Below are 13,843 nucleotides of genomic sequence, written 5' to 3'. Positions count from 1 at the left end.
ATCAAAAACTAAGCATTTTTCAGCTGAAATAATGAATGTAGTCCTCTTAATTCTTGCTTCTAAAGCATACGCAAGCAAAAATTTCAATGTACAATGATGTTTTTAAAAAAACAGTCAAAATGTGCTCCACTCGGGCTGAAAACGCTGTTGGGGACATTTCATTAATGTTGACTATAAATCATAAACTAAGCATTTTTCAGCTGAAATAATGAATGTAGTCCTCTTAATTCTTGCTTCTAAAGCATACGCAAGCAGAAATTTCAATGTACAATGATGTTTTTAAAAAAACAGTCAAAATGTGCTCCACTCGGGCTGAAAACGCTTGTTTGGGAAATTACATTGATGTTGACTATAAATCATAAACTAAGCATTTTTCAGCTGAAATAATGAATGTAGTCCTCTTAATTCTTGCTTCTAAAGCATACGCAAACAGAAATTTCAATGTACAATGATGTTTTTAAAAAAACGGTCAAAATGTGCTCCACTCGGGCTGAAAACGCTTGTTTGGAACATTTCATTAATGTTGACTATAATTCATAAACTAAGCATTTTTCAGCTGAAATAATGAATGTAGTCCTCTTAATTCTTGCTTCTAAAGCATACGCAAGCAGAAATTTCAATGTACAATGATGTTTTTAAAAAAACAGTCAAAATGTGCTCCTTTCGGGCTGAAAACGCTGTTGGGGACATTTCATTAATGTTGACTATAAATCAAAAACTAAGCATTTTTCAGCTGAAATAATGAATGTAGTCCTCTTAATTCTTGCTTCTAAAGCATACGCAAGCAGAAATTTCAATGTACAATGATGTTTTTAAAAAAACAGTCAAAATGTGCTCCACTCGGGCTGAAAACGCATGTTTGGAACATTTCATTAATGTTGACTATAAATCATAAACTAAGCATTTTTCAGCTGAAATAATGAATGTAGTCCTCTTAATTCTTGCTTCTAAAGCATACGCAAGCAGAAATTTCAATGTACAATGATGTTTTTAAAAAAACAGTCAAAATGTGCTCCACTCGGGCTGAAAACGCTGTTGGGGACATTTCATTAATGTTGACTATAAATCAAAAACTAAGCATTTTTCAGCTGAAATAATGAATGTAGTCCTCTTAATTCTTGCTTCTAAAGCATACGCAAACAGAAATTTCAATGTACAATGATGTTTTTAAAAAAACGGTCAAAATGTGCTCCACTCGGGCTGAAAACGCTTGTTTGGAACATTTCATTAATGTTGACTATAAATCATAAACTAAGCATTTTTCAGCTGAAATAATGAATGTAGTCCTCTTAATTCTTGCTTCTAAAGCATACGCAAGCAGAAATTTCAATGTACAATGATGTTTTTAAAAAAAACAGTCAAAATGTGCTCCACTCGGGCTGAAAACGCTGTTGGGGACATTTCATTAATGTTGACTATAAATCATAAACTAAGCATTTTTCAGCTGAAATAATGAATGTTGTCCTCTTAATTCTTGCTTCTAAAGCATACGCAAGCAGAAATTTCAATGTACAATGATGTTTTTAAAAACAGTCAAAATGTGCTCCACTCGGGCTGAAAACGCTTGTTTGGGACATTACATTAATGTTGACTATAAATCCTAAACTAAGCATTTTTCAGCTGAAATAATGAATGTAGTCCTCTTAATTCTTGCTTCTAAAGCATACGCAAACAGAAATTTCAATGTACAATGATGTTTTTAAAAAAACGGTCAAAATGTGCTCCACTCGGGCTGAAAACGCTTGTTTGGAACATTTCATTAATGTTGACTATAATTCATAAACTAAGCATTTTTCAGCTGAAATAATGAATGTAGTCCTCTTAATTCTTGCTTCTAAAGCATACGCAAGCAGAAATTTCGATGTACAATGATGTTTTTAAAAAAAACAGTCAAAATGTGCTCCACTCGGGCTGAAAACGCTGTTGGGGACATTTCATTAATGTTGACTATAAATCAAAAACTAAGCATTTTTCAGCTGAAAAAATGAATGTAGTCCTCTTAATTCTTGCTTCTAAAGCATACGCAAGCAGAAATTTCAATGTACAATGATGTTTTTAAAAAAACAGTCAAAATGTGCTCCACTCGGGCTGAAAACGCTGTTGGGGACATTTCATTAATGTTGACTATAAATCATAAACTAAGCATTTTTCAGCTGAAATAATGAATGTAGTCCTCTTAATTCTTGCTTCTAAAGCATACGCAAGCAGAAATTTCAATGTACAATGATGTTTTTAAAAAAACAGTCAAAATGTCTTCCACTCGGGCTGAAAACGCTGTTGGGGACATTTCATTAATGTTGACTATAAATCATAAACTAAGCATTTTTCAGCTGAAATAATGAATGTAGTCCTCTTAATTCTTGCTTCTAAAGCATACGCAAGCAGAAATTTCAATGTACAATGATGTTTTTAAAAAAACAGTCAAAATGTCTTCCACTCGGGCTGAAAACGCTGTTGGGGACATTTCATTAATGTTGACTATAAATCATAAACTAAGCATTTTTCAGCTGAAATAATGAATGTAGTCCTCTTAATTCTTGCTTCTAAAGCATACGCAAACAGAAATTTCAATGTACAATGATGTTTTTAAAAAAACGGTCAAAATGTGCTCCACTCGGGCTGAAAACGCTTGTTTGGAACATTTCATTAATGTTGACTATAAATCATAAACTAAGCATTTTTCAGCTGAAATAATGAATGTAGTCCTCTTAATTCTTGCTTCTAAATCATACGCAAGCAGAAATTTCAATGTACAATGATGTTTTTAAAAAAAACTGTCAAAATGTGCTCCACTCGGGCTGAAAACGCTGTTGGGGACATTTCATTAATGTTGACTATAAATCATAAACTAAGCATTTTTCAGCTGAAATAATGAATGTAGTCCTCTTAATTCTTGATTCTAAAGCATACGCAAGCAGAAATTTCAATGTACAATGATGTTTTTAAAAAAACAGTCAAAATGTGCTCCACTCGGGCTGAAAACGCTTGTTTGGGACATTACATTAATGGTGACTATAAATCATAAACTAAGCATTTTTCAGCTGAAATAATGAATGTAGTCCTCTTAATTCTTGCTTCTAAAGCATACGCAAACAGAAATTTCAATGTACAATGATGTTTTTAAAAAAACGGTCAAAATGTGCTCCACTCGGGCTGAAAACGCTTGTTTGGAACATTTCATTAATGTTGACTATAAATCATAAACTAAGCATTTTTCAGCTGAAATAATGAATGTAGTCCTCTTAATTCTTGCTTCTAAAGCATACGCAAGCAGAAATTTCAATGTACAATGATGTTTTTAAAAAAACAGTCAAAATGTGCTCCACTCGGGCTGAAAACGCTGTTGGGGACATTTCATTAATGTTGACTATAAATCATAAACTAAGCATTTTTCAGCTGAAATAATGAATGTAGTCCTCTTAATTCTTGCTTCTAAAGCATACGCAAGCAGAAATTTCAATGTACAATGATGTTTTTAAAAAAACAGTCAAAATGTGCTCCACTCGGGCTGAAAACGCTGTGGGGGACATTTCATTAATGTTGACTATAAATCAAAAACTAAGCATTTTTCAGCTGAAATAATGAATGTAGTCCTCTTAATTCTTGCTTCTAAAGCATACGCAAGCAGAAATTTCAATGTACAATGATGTTTTTAAAAAAACAGTCAAAATGTGCTCCACTCGGGCTGAAAACGCATGTTTGGAACATTTCATTAATGTTGACTATAAATCATAAACTAAGCATTTTTCAGCTGAAATAATGAATGTAGTCCTCTTCATTCTTGCTTCTAAAGCATACGCAAGCAGAAATTTCAATGTACAATGATGTTTTTAAAAAAACAGTCAAAATGTGCTCCACTCGGGCTGAAAACGCTGTTGGGGACATTTCATTAATGTTGACTATAGATCAAAAACTAAGCATTTTTCAGCTGAAATAATGAATGTAGTCCTCTTAATTCTTGCTTCTAAAGCATACGCAAGCAGAAATTTCAATGTACAATGATGTTTTTAAAAAAACAGTCAAAATGTGCTCCACTCGGGCTGAAAACGCTTGTTGGGGACATTACATTAATGTTGACTATAAATCATAAACTAAGCATTTTTCAGCTGAAATAATGAATGTAGTCCTCTTAATTCTTGCTTCTAAAGCATACGCAAACAGAAATTTCAATGTACAATGATGTTTTTAAAAAAACGGTCAAAATGTGCTCCACTCGGGCTGAAAACGCTTGTTTGGAACATTTCATTAATGTTGACTATAATTCATAAACTAAGCATTTTTCAGCTGAAATAATGAATGTAGTCCTCTTAATTCTTGCTTCTAAAGCATACGCAAGCAGAAATTTCAATGTACAATGATGTTTTTAAAAAAAACAGTCAAAATGTGCTCCACTCGGGCTGAAAACGCTGTTGGGGACATTTCATTAATGTTGACTATAAATCAAAAACTAAGCATTTTTCAGCTGAAATAATGAATGTAGTCCTCTTAATTCTTGCTTCTAAAGCATACGCAAGCAAAAATTTCAATGTACAATGATGTTTTTAAAAAAACAGTCAAAATGTGCTCCACTCGGGCTGAAAACGCTGTTGGGGACATTTCATTAATGTTGACTATAAATCATAAACTAAGCATTTTTCAGCTGAAATAATGAATGTAGTCCTCTTAATTCTTGCTTCTAAAGCATACGCAAGCAGAAATTTCAATGTACAATGATGTTTTTAAAAAAACAGTCAAAATGTGCTCCACTCGGGCTGAAAACGCTTGTTTGGAACATTTCATTAATGTTGACTATAATTCATAAACTAAGCATTTTTCAGCTGAAATAATGAATGTAGTCCTCTTAATTCTTGCTTCTAAAGCATACGCAAGCAGAAATTTCAATGTACAATGATGTTTTTAAAAAAACAGTCAAAATGTGCTCCTTTCGGGCTGAAAACGCTGTTGGGGACATTTCATTAATGTTGACTATAAATCAAAAACTAAGCATTTTTCAGCTGAAATAATGAATGTAGTCCTCTTAATTCTTGCTTCTAAAGCATACGCAAGCAGAAATTTCAATGTACAATGATGTTTTTAAAAAAACAGTCAAAATGTGCTCCACTCGGGCTGAAAACGCATGTTTGGAACATTTCATTAATGTTGACTATAAATCATAAACTAAGCATTTTTCAGCTGAAATAATGAATGTAGTCCTCTTAATTCTTGCTTCTAAAGCATACGCAAGCAGAAATTTCAATGTACAATGATGTTTTTAAAAAAACAGTCAAAATGTGCTCCACTCGGGCTGAAAACGCTGTTGGGGACATTTCATTAATGTTGACTATAAATCAAAAACTAAGCATTTTTCAGCTGAAATAATGAATGTAGTCCTCTTAATTCTTGCTTCTAAAGCATACGCAAGCAGAAAATTCAATGTACAATGATGTTTTTAAAAAAACAGTCAAAATGTGCTCCACTCGGGCTGAAAACGCTTGTTGGGGACATTACATTAATGTTGACTATAAATCATAAACTAAGCATTTTTCAGCTGAAATAATGAATGTAGTCCTCTTAATTCTTGCTTCTAAAGCATACGCAAACAGAAATTTCAATGTACAATGATGTTTTTAAAAAAACGGTCAAAATGTGCTCCACTCGGGCTGAAAACGCTTGTTTGGAACATTTCATTAATGTTGACTGTAATTCATAAACTAAGCATTTTTCAGCTGAAATAATGAATGTAGTCCTCTTAATTCTTGCTTCTAAAGCATACGCAAGCAGAAATTTCAATGTACAATGATGTTTTTAAAAAAAACAGTCAAAATGTGCTCCACTCGGGCTGAAAACGCTGTTGGGGACATTTCATTAATGTTGACTATAAATCAAAAACTAAGCATTTTTCAGCTGAAATAATGAATGTAGTCCTCTTAATTCTTGCTTCTAAAGCATACGCAAGCAGAAATTTCAATGTACAATGATGTTTTTAAAAAAACAGTCAAAATGTGCTCCACTCGGGCTGAAAACGCTGTTGGGGACATTTCATTAATGTTGACTATAAATCAAAAACTAAGCATTTTTCAGCTGAAATAATGAATGTAGTCCTCTTAATTCTTGCTTCTAAAGCATACGCAAGCAAAAATTTCAATGTACAATGATGTTTTTAAAAAAACAGTCAAAATGTGCTCCACTCGGGCTGAAAACGCTGTTGGGGACATTTCATTAATGTTGACTATAAATCATAAACTAAGCATTTTTCAGCTGAAATAATGAATGTAGTCCTCTTAATTCTTGCTTCTAAAGCATACGCAAGCAGAAATTTCAATGTACAATGATGTTTTTAAAAAAACAGTCAAAATGTGCTCCACTCGGGCTGAAAACGCTTGTTTGGGACATTACATTGATGTTGACTATAAATCATAAACTAAGCATTTTTCAGCTGAAATAATGAATGTAGTCCTCTTAATTCTTGCTTCTAAAGCATACGCAAACAGAAATTTCAATGTACAATGATGTTTTTAAAAAAACGGTCAAAATGTGCTCCACTCGGGCTGAAAACGCTGTTGGGGACATTTCATTAATGTTGACTATAAATCAAAAACTAAGCATTTTTCAGCTGAAAAAATGAATGTAGTCCTCTTAATTCTTGCTTCTAAAGCATACGCAAGCAGAAATTTCAATGTACAATGATATTTTTAAAAAAACAGTCAAAATGTGCTCCACTCGGGCTGAAAACGCTGTTGGGGACATTTCATTAATGTTGACTATAAATCATAAACTAAGCATTTTTCAGCTGAAATAATGAATGTAGTCCTCTTAATTCTTGCTTCTAAAGCATACGCAAGCAGAAATTTCAATGTACAATGATGTTTTTAAAAAAACAGTCAAAATGTGCTCCACTCGGGCTGAAAACGCTTGTTTGGGACATTACATTGATGTTGACTATAAATCATAAACTAAGCATTTTTCAGCTGAAATAATGAATGTAGTCCTCTTAATTCTTGCTTCTAAAGCATACGCAAACAGAAATTTCAATGTACAATGATGTTTTTAAAAAAACGGTCAAAATGTGCTCCACTCGGGCTGAAAACGCTGTTGGGGACATTTCATTAATGTTGACTATAAATCAAAAACTAAGCATTTTTCAGCTGAAAAAATGAATGTAGTCCTCTTAATTCTTGCTTCTAAAGCATACGCAAGCAGAAATTTCAATGTACAATGATATTTTTAAAAAAACAGTCAAAATGTGCTCCACTCGGGCTGAAAACGCTGTTGGGGACATTTCATTAATGTTGACTATAAATCATAAACTAAGCATTTTTCAGCTGAAATAATGAATGTAGTCCTCTTAATTCTTGCTTCTAAAGCATACGCAAGCAGAAATTTCAATGTACAATGATGTTTTTAAAAAAACAGTCAAAATGTGCTCCACTCGGGCTGAAAACGCTTGTTTGGGACATTACATTAATGTTGACTATAAATCATAAACTAAGCATTTTTCAGCTGAAATAATGAATGTAGTCCTCTTAATTCTTGCTTCTAAAGCATACGCAAACAGAAATTTCAATGTACAATGATGTTTTTAAAAAAACGGTCAAAATGTGCTCCACTCGGGCTGAAAACGCTTGTTTGGAACATTTCATTAATGTTGACTATAATTCATAAACTAAGCATTTTTCAGCTGAAATAATGAATGTAGTCCTCTTAATTCTTGCTTCTAAAGCATACGCAAGCAGAAATTTCAATGTACAATGATGTTTTTAAAAAAACAGTCAAAATGTGCTCCTTTCGGGCTGAAAACGCTGTTGGGGACATTTCATTAATGTTGACTATAAATCAAAAACTAAGCATTTTTCAGCTGAAATAATGAATGTAGTCCTCTTAATTCTTGCTTCTAAAGCATACGCAAGCAGAAATTTCAATGTACAATGATGTTTTTAAAAAAACAGTCAAAATGTGCTCCACTCGGGCTGAAAACGCATGTTTGGAACATTTCATTAATGTTGACTATAAATCATAAACTAAGCATTTTTCAGCTGAAATAATGAATGTAGTCCTCTTAATTCTTGCTTCTAAAGCATACGCAAGCAGAAATTTCAATGTACAATGATGTTTTTAAAAAAACAGTCAAAATGTGCTCCACTCGGGCTGAAAACGCTGTTGGGGACATTTCATTAATGTTGACTATAAATCAAAAACTAAGCATTTTTCAGCTGAAATAATGAATGTAGTCCTCTTAATTCTTGCTTCTAAAGCATACGCAAGCAGAAAATTCAATGTACAATGATGTTTTTAAAAAAACAGTCAAAATGTGCTCCACTCGGGCTGAAAACGCTTGTTGGGGACATTACATTAATGTTGACTATAAATCATAAACTAAGCATTTTTCAGCTGAAATAATGAATGTAGTCCTCTTAATTCTTGCTTCTAAAGCATACGCAAACAGAAATTTCAATGTACAATGATGTTTTTTAAAAAACGGTCAAAATGTGCTCCACTCGGGCTGAAAACGCTTGTTTGGAACATTTCATTAATGTTGACTGTAATTCATAAACTAAGCATTTTTCAGCTGAAATAATGAATGTAGTCCTCTTAATTCTTGCTTCTAAAGCATACGCAAGCAGAAATTTCAATGTACAATGATGTTTTTAAAAAAAACAGTCAAAATGTGCTCCACTCGGGCTGAAAACGCTGTTGGGGACATTTCATTAATGTTGACTATAAATCAAAAACTAAGCATTTTTCAGCTGAAATAATGAATGTAGTCCTCTTAATTCTTGCTTCTAAAGCATACGCAAGCAAAAATTTCAATGTACAATGATGTTTTTAAAAAAACAGTCAAAATGTGCTCCACTCGGGCTGAAAACGCTGTTGGGGACATTTCATTAATGTTGACTATAAATCATAAACTAAGCATTTTTCAGCTGAAATAATGAATGTAGTCCTCTTAATTCTTGCTTCTAAAGCATACGCAAGCAGAAATTTCAATGTACAATGATGTTTTTAAAAAAACAGTCAAAATGTGCTCCACTCGGGCTGAAAACGCTTGTTAGGGACATTACATTGATGTTGACTATAAATCATAAACTAAGCATTTTTCAGCTGAAATAATGAATGTAGTCCTCTTAATTCTTGCTTCTAAAGCATACGCAAACAGAAATTTCAATGTACAATGATGTTTTTAAAAAAACGGTCAAAATGTGCTCCACTCGGGCTGAAAACGCTTGTTTGGAACATTTCATTAATGTTGACTATAAATCATAAACTAAGCATTTTTCAGCTGAAATAATGAATGTAGTCCTCTTAATTCTTGCTTCTAAAGCATACGCAAACAGAAATTTCAATGTACAATGATGTTTTTAAAAAAACGGTCAAAATGTGCTCCACTCGGGCTAAAACGCTTGTTTGGAACATTTCATTAATGTTGACTATAAATCATAAACTAAGCATTTTTCAGCTGAAATAATGAATGTAGTCCTCTTAATTCTTGCTTCTAAAGCATACGCAAGCAGAAATTTCAATGTACAATGATGTTTTTAAAAAAACAGTCAAAATGTGCTCCACTCGGGCTGAAAACGCTGTTGGGAACATTTCATTAATGTTGACTATAAATCAAAAACTAAGCATTTTTCAGCTGAAATAATGAATGTAGTCCTCTTAATTCTTGCTTCTAAAGCATACGCAAGCAGAAATTTCAATGTACAATGATGTTTTTAAAAAAACAGTCAAAATGTGCTCCACTCGGGCTGAAAACGCTTGTTGGGGACATTACATTAATGTTGACTATAAATCATAAACTAAGCATTTTTCAGCTGAAATAATGAATGTAGTCCTCTTAATTCTTGCTTCTAAAGCATACGCAAACAGAAATTTCAATGTACAATGATGTTTTTAAAAAAACGGTCAAAATGTGCTCCACTCGGGCTGAAAACGCTTGTTTGGAACATTTCATTAATGTTGACTATAATTCATAAACTAAGCATTTTTCAGCTGAAATAATGAATGTAGTCCTCTTAATTCTTGCTTCTAAAGCATACGCAAGCAGAAATTTCAATGTACAATGATGTTTTTAAAAAAACAGTCAAAATGTGCTCCTTTCGGGCTGAAAACGCTGTTGGGGACATTTCATTAATGTTGACTATAAATCAAAAACTAAGCATTTTTCAGCTGAAATAATGAATGTAGTCCTCTTAATTCTTGCTTCTAAAGCATACGCAAGCAGAAATTTCAATGTACAATGATGTTTTTAAAAAAACAGTCAAAATGTGCTCCACTCGGGCTGAAAACGCATGTTTGGAACATTTCATTAATGTTGACTATAAATCATAAACTAAGCATTTTTCAGCTGAAATAATGAATGTAGTCCTCTTAATTCTTGCTTCTAAAGCATACGCAAGCAGAAATTTCAATGTACAATGATGTTTTTAAAAAAACAGTCAAAATGTGCTCCACTCGGGCTGAAAACGCTGTTGGGGACATTTCATTAATGTTGACTATAAATCAAAAACTAAGCATTTTTCAGCTGAAATAATGAATGTAGTCCTCTTAATTCTTGCTTCTAAAGCATACGCAAGCAGAAAATTCAATGTACAATGATGTTTTTAAAAAAACAGTCAAAATGTGCTCCACTCGGGCTGAAAACGCTTGTTGGGGACATTACATTAATGTTGACTATAAATCATAAACTAAGCATTTTTCAGCTGAAATAATGAATGTAGTCCTCTTAATTCTTGCTTCTAAAGCATACGCAAACAGAAATTTCAATGTACAATGATGTTTTTTAAAAAACGGTCAAAATGTGCTCCACTCGGGCTGAAAACGCTTGTTTGGAACATTTCATTAATGTTGACTGTAATTCATAAACTAAGCATTTTTCAGCTGAAATAATGAATGTAGTCCTCTTAATTCTTGCTTCTAAAGCATACGCAAGCAGAAATTTCAATGTACAATGATGTTTTTAAAAAAACAGTCAAAATGTGCTCCACTCGGGCTGAAAACGCTGTTGGGGACATTTCATTAATGTTGACTATAAATCATAAACTAAGCATTTTTCAGCTGAAATAATGAATGTTGTCCTCTTAATTCTTGCTTCTAAAGCATACGCAAGCAAAAATTTCAATGTACAATGATGTTTTTAAAAAAACAGTCAAAATGTGCTCCACTCGGGCTGAAAACGCTGTTGGGGACATTTCATTAATGTTGACTATAAATCATAAACTAAGCATTTTTCAGCTGAAATAATGAATGTAGTCCTCTTAATTCTTGCTTCTAAAGCATACGCAAGCAGAAATTTCAATGTACAATGATGTTTTTAAAAAAACAGTCAAAATGTGCTCCACTCGGGCTGAAAACGCTTGTTAGGGACATTACATTGATGTTGACTATAAATCATAAACTAAGCATTTTTCAGCTGAAATAATGAATGTAGTCCTCTTAATTCTTGCTTCTAAAGCATACGCAAACAGAAATTTCAATGTACAATGATGTTTTTAAAAAAACGGTCAAAATGTGCTCCACTCGGGCTGAAAACGCTTGTTTGGAACATTTCATTAATGTTGACTATAAATCATAAACTAAGCATTTTTCAGCTGAAATAATGAATGTAGTCCTCTTAATTCTTGCTTCTAAAGCATACGCAAGCAGAAATTTCAATGTACAATGATGTTTTTAAAAAAACAGTCAAAATGTGCTCCACTCGGGCTGAAAACGCTGTTGGGAACATTTCATTAATGTTGACTATAAATCAAAAACTAAGCATTTTTCAGCTGAAATAATGAATGTAGTCCTCTTAATTCTTGCTTCTAAAGCATACGCAAGCAGAAATTTCAATGTACAATGATGTTTTTAAAAAAACAGTCAAAATGTGCTCCACTCGGGCTGAAAACGCTTGTTGGGGACATTACATTAATGTTGACTATAAATCATAAACTAAGCATTTTTCAGCTGAAATAATGAATGTAGTCCTCTTAATTCTTGCTTCTAAAGCATACGCAAACAGAAATTTCAATGTACAATGATGTTTTTAAAAAAACGGTCAAAATGTGCTCCACTCGGGCTGAAAACGCTTGTTTGGAACATTTCATTAATGTTGACTATAATTCATAAACTAAGCATTTTTCAGCTGAAATAATGAATGTAGTCCTCTTAATTCTTGCTTCTAAAGCATACGCAAGCAGAAATTTCAATGTACAATGATGTTTTTAAAAAAAACAGTCAAAATGTGCTCCACTCGGGCTGAAAACGCTGTTGGGGACATTTCATTAATGTTGACTATAAATCATAAACTAAGCATTTTTCAGCTGAAATAATGAATGTAGTCCTCTTAATTCTTGCTTCTAAAGCATACGCAAGCAGAAATTTCAATGTACAATGATGTTTTTAAAAAAACAGTCAAAATGTGCTCCACTCGGGCTGAAAACGCTTGTTTGGGACATTACATTGATGTTGACTATAAATCATAAACTAAGCATTTTTCAGCTGAAATAATGAATGTAGTCCTCTTAATTCTTGCTTCTAAAGCATACGCAAACAGAAATTTCAATGTACAATGATGTTTTTAAAAAAACGGTCAAAATGTGCTCCACTCGGGCTGAAAACGCTTGTTTGGAACATTTCATTAATGTTGACTATAATTCATAAACTAAGCATTTTTCAGCTGAAATAATGAATGTAGTCCTCTTAATTCTTGCTTCTAAAGCATACGCAAGCAGAAATTTCAATGTACAATGATGTTTTTAAAAAAAACAGTCAAAATGTGCTCCACTCGGGCTGAAAACGCTGTTGGGGACATTTCATTAATGTTGACTATAAATCAAAAAACTAAGCATTTTTCAGCTGAAAAAATGAATGTAGTCCTCTTAATTCTTGCTTCTAAAGCATACGCAAGCAGAAATTTCAATGTACAATGATGTTTTTAAAAAAAACAGTCAAAATGTGCTCCACTCGGGCTGAAAACGCTGTTGGGGACATTTCATTAATGTTGACTATAAATCAAAAACTAAGCATTTTTCAGCTGAAATAATGAATGTAGTCCTCTTAATTCTTGCTTCTAAAGCATACGCAAGCAAAAATTTCAATGTACAATGATGTTTTTAAAAAAACAGTCAAAATGTGCTCCACTCGGGCTGAAAACGCTGTTGGGGACATTTCATTAATGTTGACTATAAATCATAAACTAAGCATTTTTCAGCTGAAATAATGAATGTAGTCCTCTTAATTCTTGCTTCTAAAGCATACGCAAGCAGAAATTTCAATGTACAATGATGTTTTTAAAAAAACAGTCAAAATGTGCTCCACTCGGGCTGAAAACGCTTGTTTGGGAAATTACATTGATGTTGACTATAAATCATAAACTAAGCATTTTTCAGCTGAAATAATGAATGTAGTCCTCTTAATTCTTGCTTCTAAAGCATACGCAAACAGAAATTTCAATGTACAATGATGTTTTTAAAAAAACGGTCAAAATGTGCTCCACTCGGGCTGAAAACGCTTGTTTGGAACATTTCATTAATGTTGACTATAATTCATAAACTAAGCATTTTTCAGCTGAAATAATGAATGTAGTCCTCTTAATTCTTGCTTCTAAAGCATACGCAAGCAGAAATTTCAATGTACAATGATGTTTTTAAAAAAACAGTCAAAATGTGCTCCTTTCGGGCTGAAAACGCTGTTGGGGACATTTCATTAATGTTGACTATAAATCAAAAACTAAGCATTTTTCAGCTGAAATAATGAATGTAGTCCTCTTAATTCTTGCTTCTAAAGCATACGCAAGCAGAAATTTCAATGTACAATGATGTTTTTAAAAAAACAGTCAAAATGTGCTCCACTCGGGCTGAAAACGCATGTTTGGAACATTTCATTAATG

Source organism: Hippichthys cyanospilos, unplaced genomic scaffold (genome assembly GCF_059441005.1).
Source record: "Hippichthys cyanospilos isolate Australia breed blue-spotted pipefish unplaced genomic scaffold, RoL_Hcya_1.0 HiC_scaffold_27, whole genome shotgun sequence".
Taxonomy (NCBI): Eukaryota; Metazoa; Chordata; class Actinopteri; order Syngnathiformes; family Syngnathidae; genus Hippichthys; species Hippichthys cyanospilos.
This window is presented reverse-complemented; position numbering follows the sequence as displayed.